Source organism: Spea bombifrons, chromosome 2 (assembly GCF_027358695.1).
Source record: "Spea bombifrons isolate aSpeBom1 chromosome 2, aSpeBom1.2.pri, whole genome shotgun sequence".
Lineage (NCBI taxonomy): Eukaryota > Metazoa > Chordata > Amphibia > Anura > Pelobatidae > Spea > Spea bombifrons.
The window spans coordinates 124,697,852-124,711,963 of NC_071088.1; positions in this window are offsets into that span (position 1 = coordinate 124,697,852).

A 14,112-nucleotide genomic window follows, 5' to 3' on the forward strand; every position below is an offset into this window, starting at 1 on the left:
ATGGGTGCAGTGGAATTTTAAGTGGGTGCAAATTGGGTACAATGGCAGGTCACTGTTTTCATTATGGGTGCACTGGACATTAATGTGACAAGTGAAGTCCTTTGCTTGTTTCCTTGTTTACGTGGATTCTCCGGCATCCGGATCTTGGCTTGTTATCCGTTGATCCTGACTCCTGGTATCCTGACCTCGGCTTGTGTTGACAACGTTTCTGCTACCCTTGGGTTCTACCTGACTCTGGTGTCTCCAACCTTGCTGTGTGTGACAGAGAGCAGTGAAAATGTATATGGGTGCAAAGTCGAGTTAGTATCGAGTATTATTTTTATTATGGATGCAGTGGATGATTATGTGAGCGCAAAATAAGAGCAATGCAAGTATTTTTTTCATGATGAGTGCAGTGGAAGTTTATATGGGTACAAAGTGGGTGCAACGGCTAGTAATTTTTTCTCCATTGTTAGTGCAGTGAAAATGTATATGGGTGCAAAAATGGTACAAATTGGGTGCAATGGAAAGTCACTTTTTTCATTATGGATGCAATGGAATTTTATGTGGGTACAAAGTGGGCGCAATGGCAGTCATTTTTCATTATGGGTACAGTGGAAATTGTTGCAGTGTTGGGGTAAATATCAGAAATGTATGTGGGTGCAAAGTGAATGCAGTAGCAAGTATTTTTTTTCAATATATGTGCAGTGGAAATGTATATATATATTGCCGGGATCATATAGCCACACAGTCTTAGGGTTTAAAATACCACACAAGGTTGTATTGTTCTGTCTTTCATATTTAATTTTTTATTTTCATATGTTATAAAAAAAATACATTGTACAAGCGAATACAAAAAAGAAAAAAAAAAGAATACATGATAGAATTCAACTGTTTCGTTAAACATCTGAAATCCCCAAATATACAGTATTATTGTGTATTCAAAAACAAACAATAAACAAAAAGAACAAAAATCAAATATGCCATTTTCTAAATCTAACTTCCTTTTTTCATGATTTCGATATACACATGGTGATGATATGTCGTGGGGGTTCCTGGATTACATCTACCGAGGGGACTGAGACTATGATCGACTATAATGATGTTAATTCTCATTATACAAATCTCTCCAGATCCTAAATCCTTTTTTTGCTATATTACTATTCCTTTCCATTTCAATCTGGTATTCTACTTGATATTTAAGTTGGGGCCAGGAAGGTAGATTTTGTGATTGCCAATTTGTTACCAATAAAAGTTATAATTGCTAAAAATACATGTATGCCCAGAAAAAAAAGGCCGGTTCTAATCTTGGCCATGCTAAAAACAATAATGCTGTTTCTGGTTTTCTGTTTATATCGGTAATCCCAAGATCTCTAATTGCCCCGTGTTTCATATTCCAAATTGGTTGTAGGCATCTACATTCCCACCAGATGTGTATATAGGTACCCTGACCAGAATCACATCTCCAGCAATTCGCTGATGTGGTTGGATACATTTTAGATACTTCTTTTGGTGCCATGTGCCATTGCTGGTTTATTTTAAATTGTAGTTGTAAGAGATTTAACCCCTTCAATCCCATGGGGGTTTTAGTACCTCAAGTCCCGGAGCAATTTTGCCTTTTTTGCGGTATGTCGGTTTCAGCGATTTTTCTCTTTTCCTGCTAATAGTGTATCCATGTACACTATGTATTGTTATTTCAAGGAGGGATAGAGCTTTCTTTTGATACCATAGTTAGATGATTAACTGAAAATTTAGCAAAAATTAAAAGTCCTGTTCATTCAGTGTGACTCACAGCAGTTACTACTTAACAGTCCCTCCCTGCGGTCACTCTGATGATTGCCCCCGCCCATTTCCTATTTCATTTAGGGGTAGTTATGGTTGATGGGGTATTAAGGGTTAATTTATGGGCAGTTATGGTTGATGGGGTGTCTAGGGTTAATTTAGGGGCAATTATGGCTGATGGGGTGTTTAGGGTTAATTTAGGGGCAGTTATGGTTGATGGGGTGTTTAGGGTTATTTTAGGAGCAGTTATGGTAATGGGGTCTTCAGGGTTAATTTAGGGGCAGTTATGGTTAACGGGGTCTTCAGGGTTAACGTAGGGGCAATTGTGGTTGATGAAGTCTTTAGGGTTAATTTAGGGGCAGTTATGGTTGATGGGGTCTTTAGGATTAATTTAGGGGCAGTTATTGTTGATGGGGTCGTTAGGGTTAATTTAGGGGCAGTTATCGTTAATTGGATCGTTAGGGTTAATTTAGGGACAGTTATGGTTGATGGGATGTTTAGTGTTAATTTAGGGGCAGTTATGGTTGATGGGGTCTTTAGGGTTAATTTAGGGGCAGTTATGGTTAATGGGGTCTTTAGGGTTAATTTAGGGGCAGTTATGGTTAATGGGGTCTTTAGGGTTAATTTAATGCTGAGGAGTGAATTAATTTAATAAGGTTAAGTTAAGGTGCAGTTAGAGGCAAAGGGGGGCAAATTAAGGGGAATCTAAATCCTGGGGGCAGTGAAGATTAATCCTGTATTTATTTATTAAAGTATAGTGTCTGTGAACGAGTCTGTGAATCTATGAGTGCACTATGGCATATCTGGGGAGTATAAGGCTTATCAGGGGAGGACGGAGTGACATATCTGGGGGTATAAGGTATACTGGGGTATAAGGCATATCAGGGGGCATAGTGGCATATCAGGGGGTATAAGGCATATAGGGTATGCAAGGCATATGTGGGGAGGGCAGAGTGACATATCTGGGGGTATGTGACATCTAGGAGGTAGTGTGGCAAGCCTGGGCTCAGATGTGCATAACTGGGGGAGGGGCAGGTTGGGAAATAAAAACAAGAAATACTTTTTTATCAAAGTGTTTTTTATTCTGCTGTTTGTTTTTAACATCCAGTTATTTTAAATAAATGAAAAATTTACATTTATTTTTTTATCCGATTAATCGAAATAGTAGTAATCTTTCAACTAATCGATTATGAGAATAACCGTTAGTTGCATCCCTAATATTTTTTTTATATTTTTATTTTTTGTATTATTTTGTATATTATTTTTTTTAAATGGTTAGAGGTCATCTCAGGGACCTCTTGAACATGTTATTAATGCCAGTGATGTCCCAATGACGTCACTTAGCTCACTTTATTGTTTTTTTTTAATTATTATTATTTTTATTATTTTAAGTTTTTTTTTAAATCACTAACCATTTTTTTCTTTGTTTTGTGTTTCAGCTTGGGAGAAGAGTAAGAAATATTGTTTCTCACTCTACTTCCTGCGACCCCTCTGCACCGATCACACTGTGATCTCTATGCAAGTCCCCACAGTGTCTGTGCCTCATCAATACAGGGGGTATTCTGTCCTCCGATGACCTTCCAAGTGACGCGACCCGGAAGGGAATGCACGATCGCGCGATCGGTGCTTAAAAATGTAACAGTTTTCTGGCGTTCGTGCCGGAAGCTGTTACATGAGATCAGGTAGCAGAAAGAGGGAGACAGCCTGATCTCCCGTGTAGCGGCAGGGATGTGTCCCTGCCGCTGCAAGAAAAGCAGGACGTACCGGTATTTCCATAATGGACTGAATGGGCTAAGCAGTGAACATATGGTTTTATTTTTGGAATTATCCCAATCCATTCTTAATATGAAAATTGACACCCAGTATCTTTTTCCCATTTTGTTATGTAAGTACGAAACTTGATCCTCTGTTTTTTCTTTACTAAACCTGATTCCAAAATTTAACCAATATTTTTTTTTTTTTTTTGTATAACAAATGTATATCTACATCGACTTTGAGGAATTCTAACATAAGACGATCTGAAATAAAACTTTTAATTCTTAAATATTTAAATATATCCTGTGTTCTGATTCTGATTTGAGAGCTCAAAAAGATCTTATTTCATCACCTGCCACCAAATGACTCAGTTTATTGATACCCTTATATTGCCAATCTTTAATATCAATATTTTATAACTTTGAATTATAGTTAGTGGACAGTGGAATTTTATCTCTACTATTGTATCTTTGACTTAATTTTTTCATTACATTTAGCAGATTATTGATTATCGGGTTCTCCTCATGCTTAAGCCATTTATGGTATTTTGAGGGATGAAGCCAGAGAAAAAGTTCTGGGTCCAATTTTCTTTCGTTTTCTTTTTCCAAGAGATACCAAGATTCAGTTTTATTTTCAGGTATTAACCAATTACTCATGTGTATTAGCATATTTTCCTACATATTAAATTTCTCGCAAGTCTGTTTTTTTTTTTTCTCCATATCAGCTGGTCTAAAGCTATTTGTAATTCTATCTGATAGAGCCATTGGAATTGACCTGAACAAGTATAACTAGATGGAGAGAATGTAAGATTTAATTGTATTAATACGGCCCCACCATGATATGTGACTGTGTTTCCAGTCTAGAAAATATTTTTTTGTTTTTTTCAATAAGGCTTGATAATTTATTTCCAATATTTGTTCTACCTTCATTGATATAAGAATTCCCAGGTATTCAATCTTCTCACTGTTCCATATAAAAGCATGTTTTTCTGCATTTTTTCCTTTTAATATTTTATTTACATTAAAGGTGATAGTACTAGATTTAGAAATATTTACTTTATAATTAGAAAGATCTCCATGTCTCTCTATTTCCATAATTATGTATTCTATAGATACGCTTGGATCTGCGAGCATGAGTATGATATCGTCTACATAACGGTTCATTTTGACTTCTCCCAAAGAACAGAATGAATCTTTAATTTGATTATTGAATCTTATAAATTGGCTCCAAAGAAAGAACATATAATAAAGGGAATAATGGGCATCCCTGTCTAGTTCCATTTTTTTATTTTAAACCATTCTGATGTTACTCCCATGCCAGTAATCCTTGCGGAAGGTGTCAAATATAAGGCTACTCTATCTAATATCTAATATCCAGAGTTTGTTATGCTCTAACAACAATATTAGAACTTTCAACTGATCAAACCATTTTATTAAGCGATTCAGCTGATGGTGGAATCAGCAGAAATGCCGGAAGCTTCATTACCCAAATGCAAAAGATATGCCTCTCGCAAGATGATGGTGCCATTAAAAAATAAACAGGTTCTCAATGGGATCTCTCTAGACATTCCTGTAGTGAACCATGCAAACCCAGCCCAGCTTACTAATCACAATGTACTTAGTAAAATGGTAACATCAGGGGAACCATCCAGTTCCAATTCCCATGTGAATAGAGTTAAAATGCTTGCATTTTAAATGCCCAATGAGTGTCTAGTTTTTTTAAAAAAATGTATGATTTGATGGAGTAAATCAAATTGGGCAGGTTCAAAGATGTCCCACAAATAGGACACAGAATGTCCAGATAGTAAAAAATAACACACAAAATACCACCACAAATTTTTAACAATGGATGGTGGTAAAGTAGTGCATGGGGTGGAGGATAAAATACCGCATTTGAAATACCCCCAGGTTTCTAGTTTTCAAAAATATATGGTTTAATGGGTGTATATGGAATTGGCCAGCTTCAAGTATGTCCCAAATAGGGCATGGGGCAGAATTTTCAACATGTCCAAATTTTACATTAAAAACTGAATTGCACGTGTCCCAAATGGGACCTATTATCCCCCAAACAACCCGAAAAACCATGCATGGGTGTTATCACTGTACTCAGGAGATGCTACTGAACACATATTGGGGTATTTTGACAGGGTCATATACCACTTCATACCATACCACTTCATATCTGAAGTAAAATGTTTGGGGGAAAAAAAGAAAAAGAAAATTACTAAACAAAGTTTGACTAAGGCCGGTAATAGTGCTTGGAAAGAGTTGAAATACTAGCATTTGAAATACGTTGGGGTGTCTAATTTTCAAACATATATGATTTGATGGGAATAAGTAGCACAAGATCGGAGTATGACCAGATTTGAAAAATTATTTTGAAATAGCAATATGTTACTTCTAATTATTGCCCTATAACGTGCAAAAAAAGGAAGAAGAATAAAAATATTGGGTATTTCTTAACTCAGGACAAATATTATAATCTATTTAGGCAGGTTTTTTATTAGCTTTTGTAGATGGGTGAAATATTTTTCAAGTAGAAGTCAGACAAGGTCATTTTTTTCTATAGTTTTCACATTTTTTATAGAAAATCATAAAGTATGATCAAAATAATGGTATCTATAGAAAGCCCTTCTTTGTTTGAAATATAAAACAACTTATATACAATGTGTGCGGGTACAGTAAATAAGAAGAAAATTACAAATAAACATGAGCAAGGCAGAAATAAAATCAGCAATATTCACAAAGGGGTTAAACAGTTCTATATAGCTTCTCTTTTAAGACACCATTCATGATCCAGGAGCACAGATCCTTAGGTTATTAAACATAGTGAATTAAAAGGAAACCAAGCCTAGGAGAAAACAGAAGCTGGAGAGCCTTGTTAGGGTCAGAATGTTAGTTCCACACAGTTTGACCTGGATGAACTTCAGGGACTTGTTTTCATTCAGACGACATGTGGGGGTGTCCTCAAAAGGAGAGGTCCCTGACACTTGTTGGACTCGCCTATCATTATAGAATTATTATTGTGACAGAATGACCTGTCATACAGGGGCCCAAGGTAGTCAGAGATGGCTCCAGCCTGGCTGCCAAACAGGCAGGAACTCCATTGTTTAATTAATCCCATCAATAGGATTGCTGACTGGGGATTAAAGGTTGGGTGGAATACATGTATCTGTTAATTTATGTTAATGAAGTTCTGTGGCTATATGAGTCTATGTTTTACCACAATAAACTGTTCATTCCTGCTGTACTCAATTCAAGGTAGTTGTGTGTCTACTTATTGGGTACACATAGCAGGGTCCCAAGGTGCGCATGCTGGCTGGTGCTGGAAGTGATTCCGGGGACAAGAGGAGGATACATGTGGGTGATCTCTGGGAGTTACTACAGCTCTCTTGGTGAACCCGTTACAATTATTTTTTAAATTCCCCATAGTAAGGACTATCAAAGAGGTGCAGTAGTAGCAGTAAGGCACTGGGTCTGGGCAGGGAAACACTCACACAACTTGTTGGACTCGTCAACCACAGCCATAAACATCCCATGTTTTTTTTTTGCTACTTCTACTAATCAGTCATTGATACGTACTCTCCTATACACAGTCCTTTCCACTGTACCTCATCAACAAGCGTCAAAAAGGCTTGTAATGGTACCAGAAGAGCTTGTAATAGCGTAGGCGAATGGACGAATCAGGATGATGAAACATGAACAGGGAATTTTCATTAAAAATAAAGTTTATATGAAAATGTATGCACACATCTAGTGAAATGAAAATTTAAAATAAATTGTCTAATGCACCATTTGTGTTTTGTGCAATTTAGGTCTTTAATACTAGGTGTTATTGTTGCACATAAAAAATTTCTGTTGGTGTTATCAGAAATACATTGATTCAGTGGAGTATCTCATTTTGTGGAGCTGACTTTCACGTGAGACACAGATTTAGATGTTGAGCGATCAATAGGGAACAAAGGCAGTTGGTTGGGCCTTTGCATTCTGAAGCTTCCAAACAAGCTCTTCGTTCGTCATGCTCAGTTGTTTCTTTTCCCTGATCTCTTTCTCTATGTTCTCACGCAGATGGGTGTTTTCAGCAGATAATTGCCTAAAAAACATTAGTTCAATTTACAAACGTGTCATGTTTCCTATAACCTACATAGTTGTGTCAAAATGGCCTTATGTCCACTGAATACTAGGCATTTGCTTCACTCATAGCCAAGGCTTGGCGAGCTTTCATTTTCTTGAAATTATCGGGACATATCTGCTTATTGACTAGAAATCTGTATATAAACATTAAACAACTTTTTTTGTAATAAAAGACTATTACACATTAATTTATCATTGATATGATGTCTGTGATGCGTTACCGGAATATCACCTTTGTGTGCACAGGACTATGCATAGGGCACGTGCTCACGCATTTAGACTGGAAGAAGGGAGATTTAGTCTAAGGCAAAGGAAAGGGTTTTGTACAGTAAGAACAATAAGGATGTGGAATTCTCTGCCTGCAGAGGTAGTTTTATCAGAGTCTGTACAGACATTTAAACAACAATTGGATAAATACTTGCAAAAACATAATATTCAGGGTGGTCATTTTTATGGGGAAATAGCTTCTTGATCCAAGGAAAGATCTGACTGCCATTTTGGTTGTCAAGAAAGGTTTTTTCCCCTTAGTTTGTTGCAAAACTGGAAAGAGCTACAAACGTGATCATTTTTGATACCTCAGCCTCTTTATTGCCCTACTGTACAATAAGCTCTTTGCACTGGCTGCACCCCTTATTATTCCACCCCTGCATAATTTTCTATTTCACTTACCGTGTCACTTCGGTGTTTCTATCAATCTGTGCACTCAGGTCTTCATTTTTCTGCTGAAGAATTTGGACCTTTTTCTCCAGAATGAAGTTTGTCTCAGCCTATAGTAGAAAACAGAATTAAAGATGTCTTATATGTACATCATTTACAATCATCTCAATGTGGTTTTAGCTGTTCCAAGTATCATCACAACAAATTGTCATTTCTATGAATGCAACAACACGAGCTTTCAATGTGCAATGTGAGATTCAATAAGGTGATGTTAGCAGCCACATTGCCAGCAAAAAACTTGAAAAAGCCTTGATGGATCATTACCATGCAACAACATTAAGAGTGACACATGATGTACATCATGACTGTATCCACCAATGACATTATTGCCATATTTTTCTCTTAATGATGCAAACTAAACTTGTGCACTATTTCTTTGCGGGGGGGGGCATAATTGTGATGGCACAATATAAAAGTATGTGCCACCACTGGTATGTATAAAAACAAACCCACCAGCATTTCCAATTCCATGATTCGTTTCTCCTTCTTCCGAATCAATTCATTCTTCAGGTCAAGCACTGCCTTCATACTGTTTAGATCTTGTTCCAAGTATTGATAAGGTGCTAACGCAACCTGTCGCAAAAGAAACAGTAGGATTCACGCTTATTGTATAACAAAACTGGCCATAAGGTACATATAAAAACAAAAAGTAATTGTTTTTGGAATAAATGGAGAGAAGAGATCTGTGAGGAGCAGGGTAATCATTCTAATCAAATTTCGGTCCTGTTCTGGCCAATTTCCTCACCCTTCCTTAAAACGGCTGCCTGAACCCATCAACAACAATCAGCTACCTAACAAATGGGTAGAGATAAGTTGATGGGGAGGAAAATGAATAAGGATGATTAACATGCATACTTAACTGTAGAAAAGAAAGCGCTGTCAGTGAAACTAACACAAGGCAAGGGGATGGGGAGTAAGGAAACTTTGGAAATGCATTAAAAGGAGTGCTGATTAATCCTTCCATGCATTTGCATTGATAAAAAGGTGCCCCTCAGCTATCATATGCACTCAGGGGCGTAACTAGAAACCTCAGGGCCCCGGTGCGAGAATCTGTTAAGGGCCCCCCCACCCCCAACCCATCTATCCCTTTCTCACTATTTCCCCTCTCCCTCCCTACCCCCTTCTCACGATCTCCCCTTCTCACGATCTACCCTCTCCCTCCCTACCCCCCTTTTCTCACGATCTACCCTCTCCCTCCCTACCCCCTTCTCACGATCTATCCTCTCCCTCCCTACCCCTCTTCTCACGATCTACCCTCTCCCTCCTTACCCCCCTTCTCACGATCTACCCTCTCCCGCCTTACCCCCTTCTCACGATCTACCGTCTCCCTCCCTACCCCCCTTCTCACGATCTACCCTCTCCCTCCCTACCTCCCACTTCTCACGATCTACCATCTCCCTCCCTACCCCCCCTTCTCACGATCTACCCACTCCCTCCCTACCCCCCCTTTGTAGGTCACTTACCGTCAACTCCTGTTTTTGGAGCGTGAGGCGTTTGTCTCGGGTGCCGGCGCTTCACTGCTGACGTGCCGGCATATGACGTCATATGCCGGCGCTCAGCGTGAAGCGCCGGCACCCGAGACAAACGCTTCTCGCTCCCAACACTGCACTCTGGGCAGCGCTGAGGTAGGCGGTGGCGGCAGCAGCGGGGAGCAGAGGCATCCTGGATTTCTGTCAGCCAGGGGGGCCCAAGAGTTGCCGAGCGTTCGTTTTCAGCAACTGCTCGGCACCCCTTGGGCCCCCCTGACTGCCAGAACTCCAGGGCCCGGTCGCAGTCGCGACCCCTGCGACCCCGGTAGTTCCGCCACTGTATGCACTATAGGGATTATGATGACATCAACTGAGGACATTTTTGGAAAATATATTTTTGAGGGTTAAATTAAGGAAATGAATCAAAAGCAAACATATACATGAGATTCCGTGAAATACCTGAAGCTGCTCTTTAGTGCTCTTCTTTAAAGAGTCTTCCAGCCATGTTATTTTGTCTTTAAGTGAACGATTTTGGAATGTTAGTGTGTCCACCTGGTCCTTAAAAATAAACAAACAATATTAAAAAAACAATATTAATGTGCAAAGGTTTTCTTGCTCACAACTAATGCATAGATCTATAAATCACAACTGCATTGAGAAAAAAGTATTTCTCTAAATTCCTTCAACACCATTAACAACCTAATAGCAGTAACAACATTGGCGTAACCACAGGGGTAGTTCCTGCCTCCTTATACCAGTTCAAACTTCTTTAGAAAGGGCCCTTCCCACCTGGACTGCACCAGTTCAGGTCGGATGGGCCCTTTCTCATCTATTTGTAACCGGTAGAAGGAGACAGGACCCCACAGGGACCCAAGGCTGTGAGAGCAGCCGGAGAGAAAGCTGCAGGGGCGGGAGGGAGGCTGGATGTATGTATATGTGTTCATATATATGTATGTGAGCATGGATGTGTAATTATGTTTGCATGTGAGCATGGGTGTGTAATTGTGTGTGTAAGCATGGATGTGTAATTGTGTGGGTGTGTGTGAGCATGGATATGTAATTGTGTGCGTGAGCATGGATGTGTAATTGTGTGCGTGAGCATGGATGTGTAATGGTATGCACGGATGTGTAATTGTGTGTGAGTATGGATATGTAATTCTGTATGAGAATGGATATGTACTTGTATGTTACACCCCTGAGTAAAAATTTAATGAAAGGATATAGGTAATATATTTTTTCAACTCTCACACTCCCCATGAAGCATTACATTGGTTGTCACGGTGACTGCACCACATTATGCTGTGCCAGCTCATCACATCATAATTGTTCTTGAAACAAAACCTCCAATATTCCACTCAAACGACACTGCAACGAGCTGATAGATGCAAAATATTTACCTTTAATGACAACCGAAGTTTTTCAAAGTTGTCCTGATGCTGTTTATTTTCATATTCATGGCTTTCTTTCAATTCTAAATATAAAGAGACAGAAATCTGTATGTCATTTTGACTGGTCAACTTAAATTTGCAACACCGAGTAATCAATGCATGTGAACACAGTAATAACGTACTTTCCACTTAATTCCATGATAAACATGACAAACACAAGTGTTTTCTCAATGTTTGTGTCCGCCATTTATATGTCTAAAAACTTTTTCATAAACCTGATTAAAACTGGAATAGTAGCTAAGCTGAGGGTCGCTAGCTAAATGTATCCTTAGATAAATGGGTTGGTCTCACACATAAAGACAGAGGTCTAATGAGATTTCATTGAACTAAGTGAGCTATTATTGAGTGGAGCGTAGCTTTAGGACCAAGTAAAGGGTGTTGTTTTTGTTTCTTGGTAAGGAATATATTTTTGTTAATATTCAGCATATTGCATGTTACTATATGAAATGGTATTGTAATAAAACAATACAACACTACATTGCACCCCAAACTTGTTATTTGAAACGACATAAAAAATGAATTCAAAATCACATTATCTATGCTACAATGTTATTAATGCTTGAGCTGTTTTTCACATCTAAACCTAAAATATCTTCCAAAACAGTTAATAGACGGTCATAAATTGGTCAGAAAAGAAAGAAACTTGTAAAGTAAAGATTTCCCAGCATGTTAAAGGTTCAGTTAGTGGTAAAGCTCATGCCTACTATATGAATACATAGCTGAATATCTCTAGCTGAAGATGCTATTTCTATATCAGAATTTCACAAAACCAGATATAAGCCATAGTATGCGTACATTACGTGTACGCATAATGAAGTATGAGGAAAACTTACCATCAACCAGTCTCTCATGGTCGTCGCTCATTGATTGAATGGCGGCAGAATGGGAAAGTTTCACCTCTGCCAGGACGGCCTCATGATTAGCAGATAGTGTTTTGATCTGTGTGGAAGAAACAAATTAACAGAACGTGTGAAGGTCACTTCAGATATACCGTATTGGCTCGAATATAGGCCGCACTTTTTTCCCCCAGTTTAAGTCTTTAAAGTGGGGGTGCGGCCTATATTCGGGGTCTAGCGCCCGATGCCCGGGACATGGCGTCCCGGGCGCTGGGCAGGCAGCGGGCTTAGGATACAGATCCCCCGCAGCGGTGCAGGGGACCTGCATCCTACTCCCCGATATGCTCAGACAGCCTCCCCTGCCAGCACTTTCCACGGGGGGGGGGGTTTGCCGACACGGGAGGTTGTCTAAGCGCATCGTCCGGACGGTCACCTGCTGCGGCGATGCGGGTAAACAGCCTCTGGGTTGTTTACCCGCATCGCCGCAGCCGGTGACCGTCCGGGCGATGCGTTTTACCTCTGCCCCAAAGACTTACCGGAGCAGACTCCCGGGTGTCTTGCGGGGCCGGCAGGGGACATCTACGCAATACGCGTATACAACTTCCGGTTGTATACGTGTATTGCGTAGATGCCCCCCCGCTGGCCCCGCAAGACATCCGGGAGTCTGCTGCGGTAAGTCGGGGTGGGCAGAGTGGCAGCATATCTCGGGGGGGGAGGAGGAGGACAGTGGCAGAATATCTCGGGGGGGGCAGTGGCAGCATATCTCGGGGGGATCTCGGGGGGAGAGGACAGTGGGAGCATATCTCGGGGGGGGACAGTGGGAGCATATCTCGGGGGGGGACAGTGGCAGCATATCTCGGGGGGATCTCGGGAGGAAAGGACAGTGGGAGCATATCTCGGGGGGGGACAGTGGGAGCATATCTCGGGGGGGACAGTGGGAGCATATCTCGGGGGGAGAGGACAGTGGCAGCATATCTCGGGGGGGAGACAGAGTGGCAGCATGTTTTTTTTTTTTGGTGCTTTTTTAAAGAAAAAAACTTTTTCTTTAAAAAAGCACCAAACTTTTAGGGTGCGGCCTATATACGGGGGCGGCCTATATCCGAGCCAATACGGTATCTTCTTACTCAGTATCAATGTGAAATATTAAGGGGATGGTGGACATTATTCATGGATGTGTACGCTTTTGATTTTTTAGATAAAAGGTTACAATGTGAGAAACTGAACCTGGTGTCCCCACGTGCTTCTTGTTTAAAGGCACTTGGTGTCTTTAATATACAAAAGTACAAAAATGTCTAAAAGTGTTTGGAATTAAACTTTTAAGATTTGGAGCAGAAAGTATATAGTTAAGGATAACATCCAGCTGAAAGGTATTAAGACCCTACCTAACAAAAACAAGAGTTAAAGAAGAAGCTTTAATGTCCAGAAAATAGGTTTCTGAATATTGGTTTGGAATTATTACTGGGTGAAAATAAAAAAGTATGCATGTTAGCCCATGTTAGCTCCCCTGGCCATTGTTTAATGAGCAAATCCCAAGAATTAGTACCATAAACAGAGGACAGGCCCCTAATCTATAACTGACCTGCTCCTGGTGATGGAATTGAATTTGTTTGAGAAGGATGTCATGCTCCTCTTTTACGCGTTCAATTTCCTGGATGCATTGGGAATTAAAGCGTTCCTTCAGTTCTTCTAGGTCAGCTTGCTGTTGAAATTTAAGCTCCCTCACATCAGTAGCAAGTTTTACTTCCAGCTCCTCCTTCTCCTTCTGTAAAATCTCGCACCTTGAACGGTTTAAGGCTGCAATACACAAAGATCAAATCACTTTTCGATTAGATACAATGAAACATTTTCAAATCAAATATTGTGTTAGGGCCATTGCTGAAGATCTTCTTCTAAAATCAATACCATGGACTTTTAAAAAGGTCATTGTTTTCAAGGGTCTTCTGTTTCTGGAGGTTCATAGCTATGATGATGGTCGTCCCACTGCCATGTACCT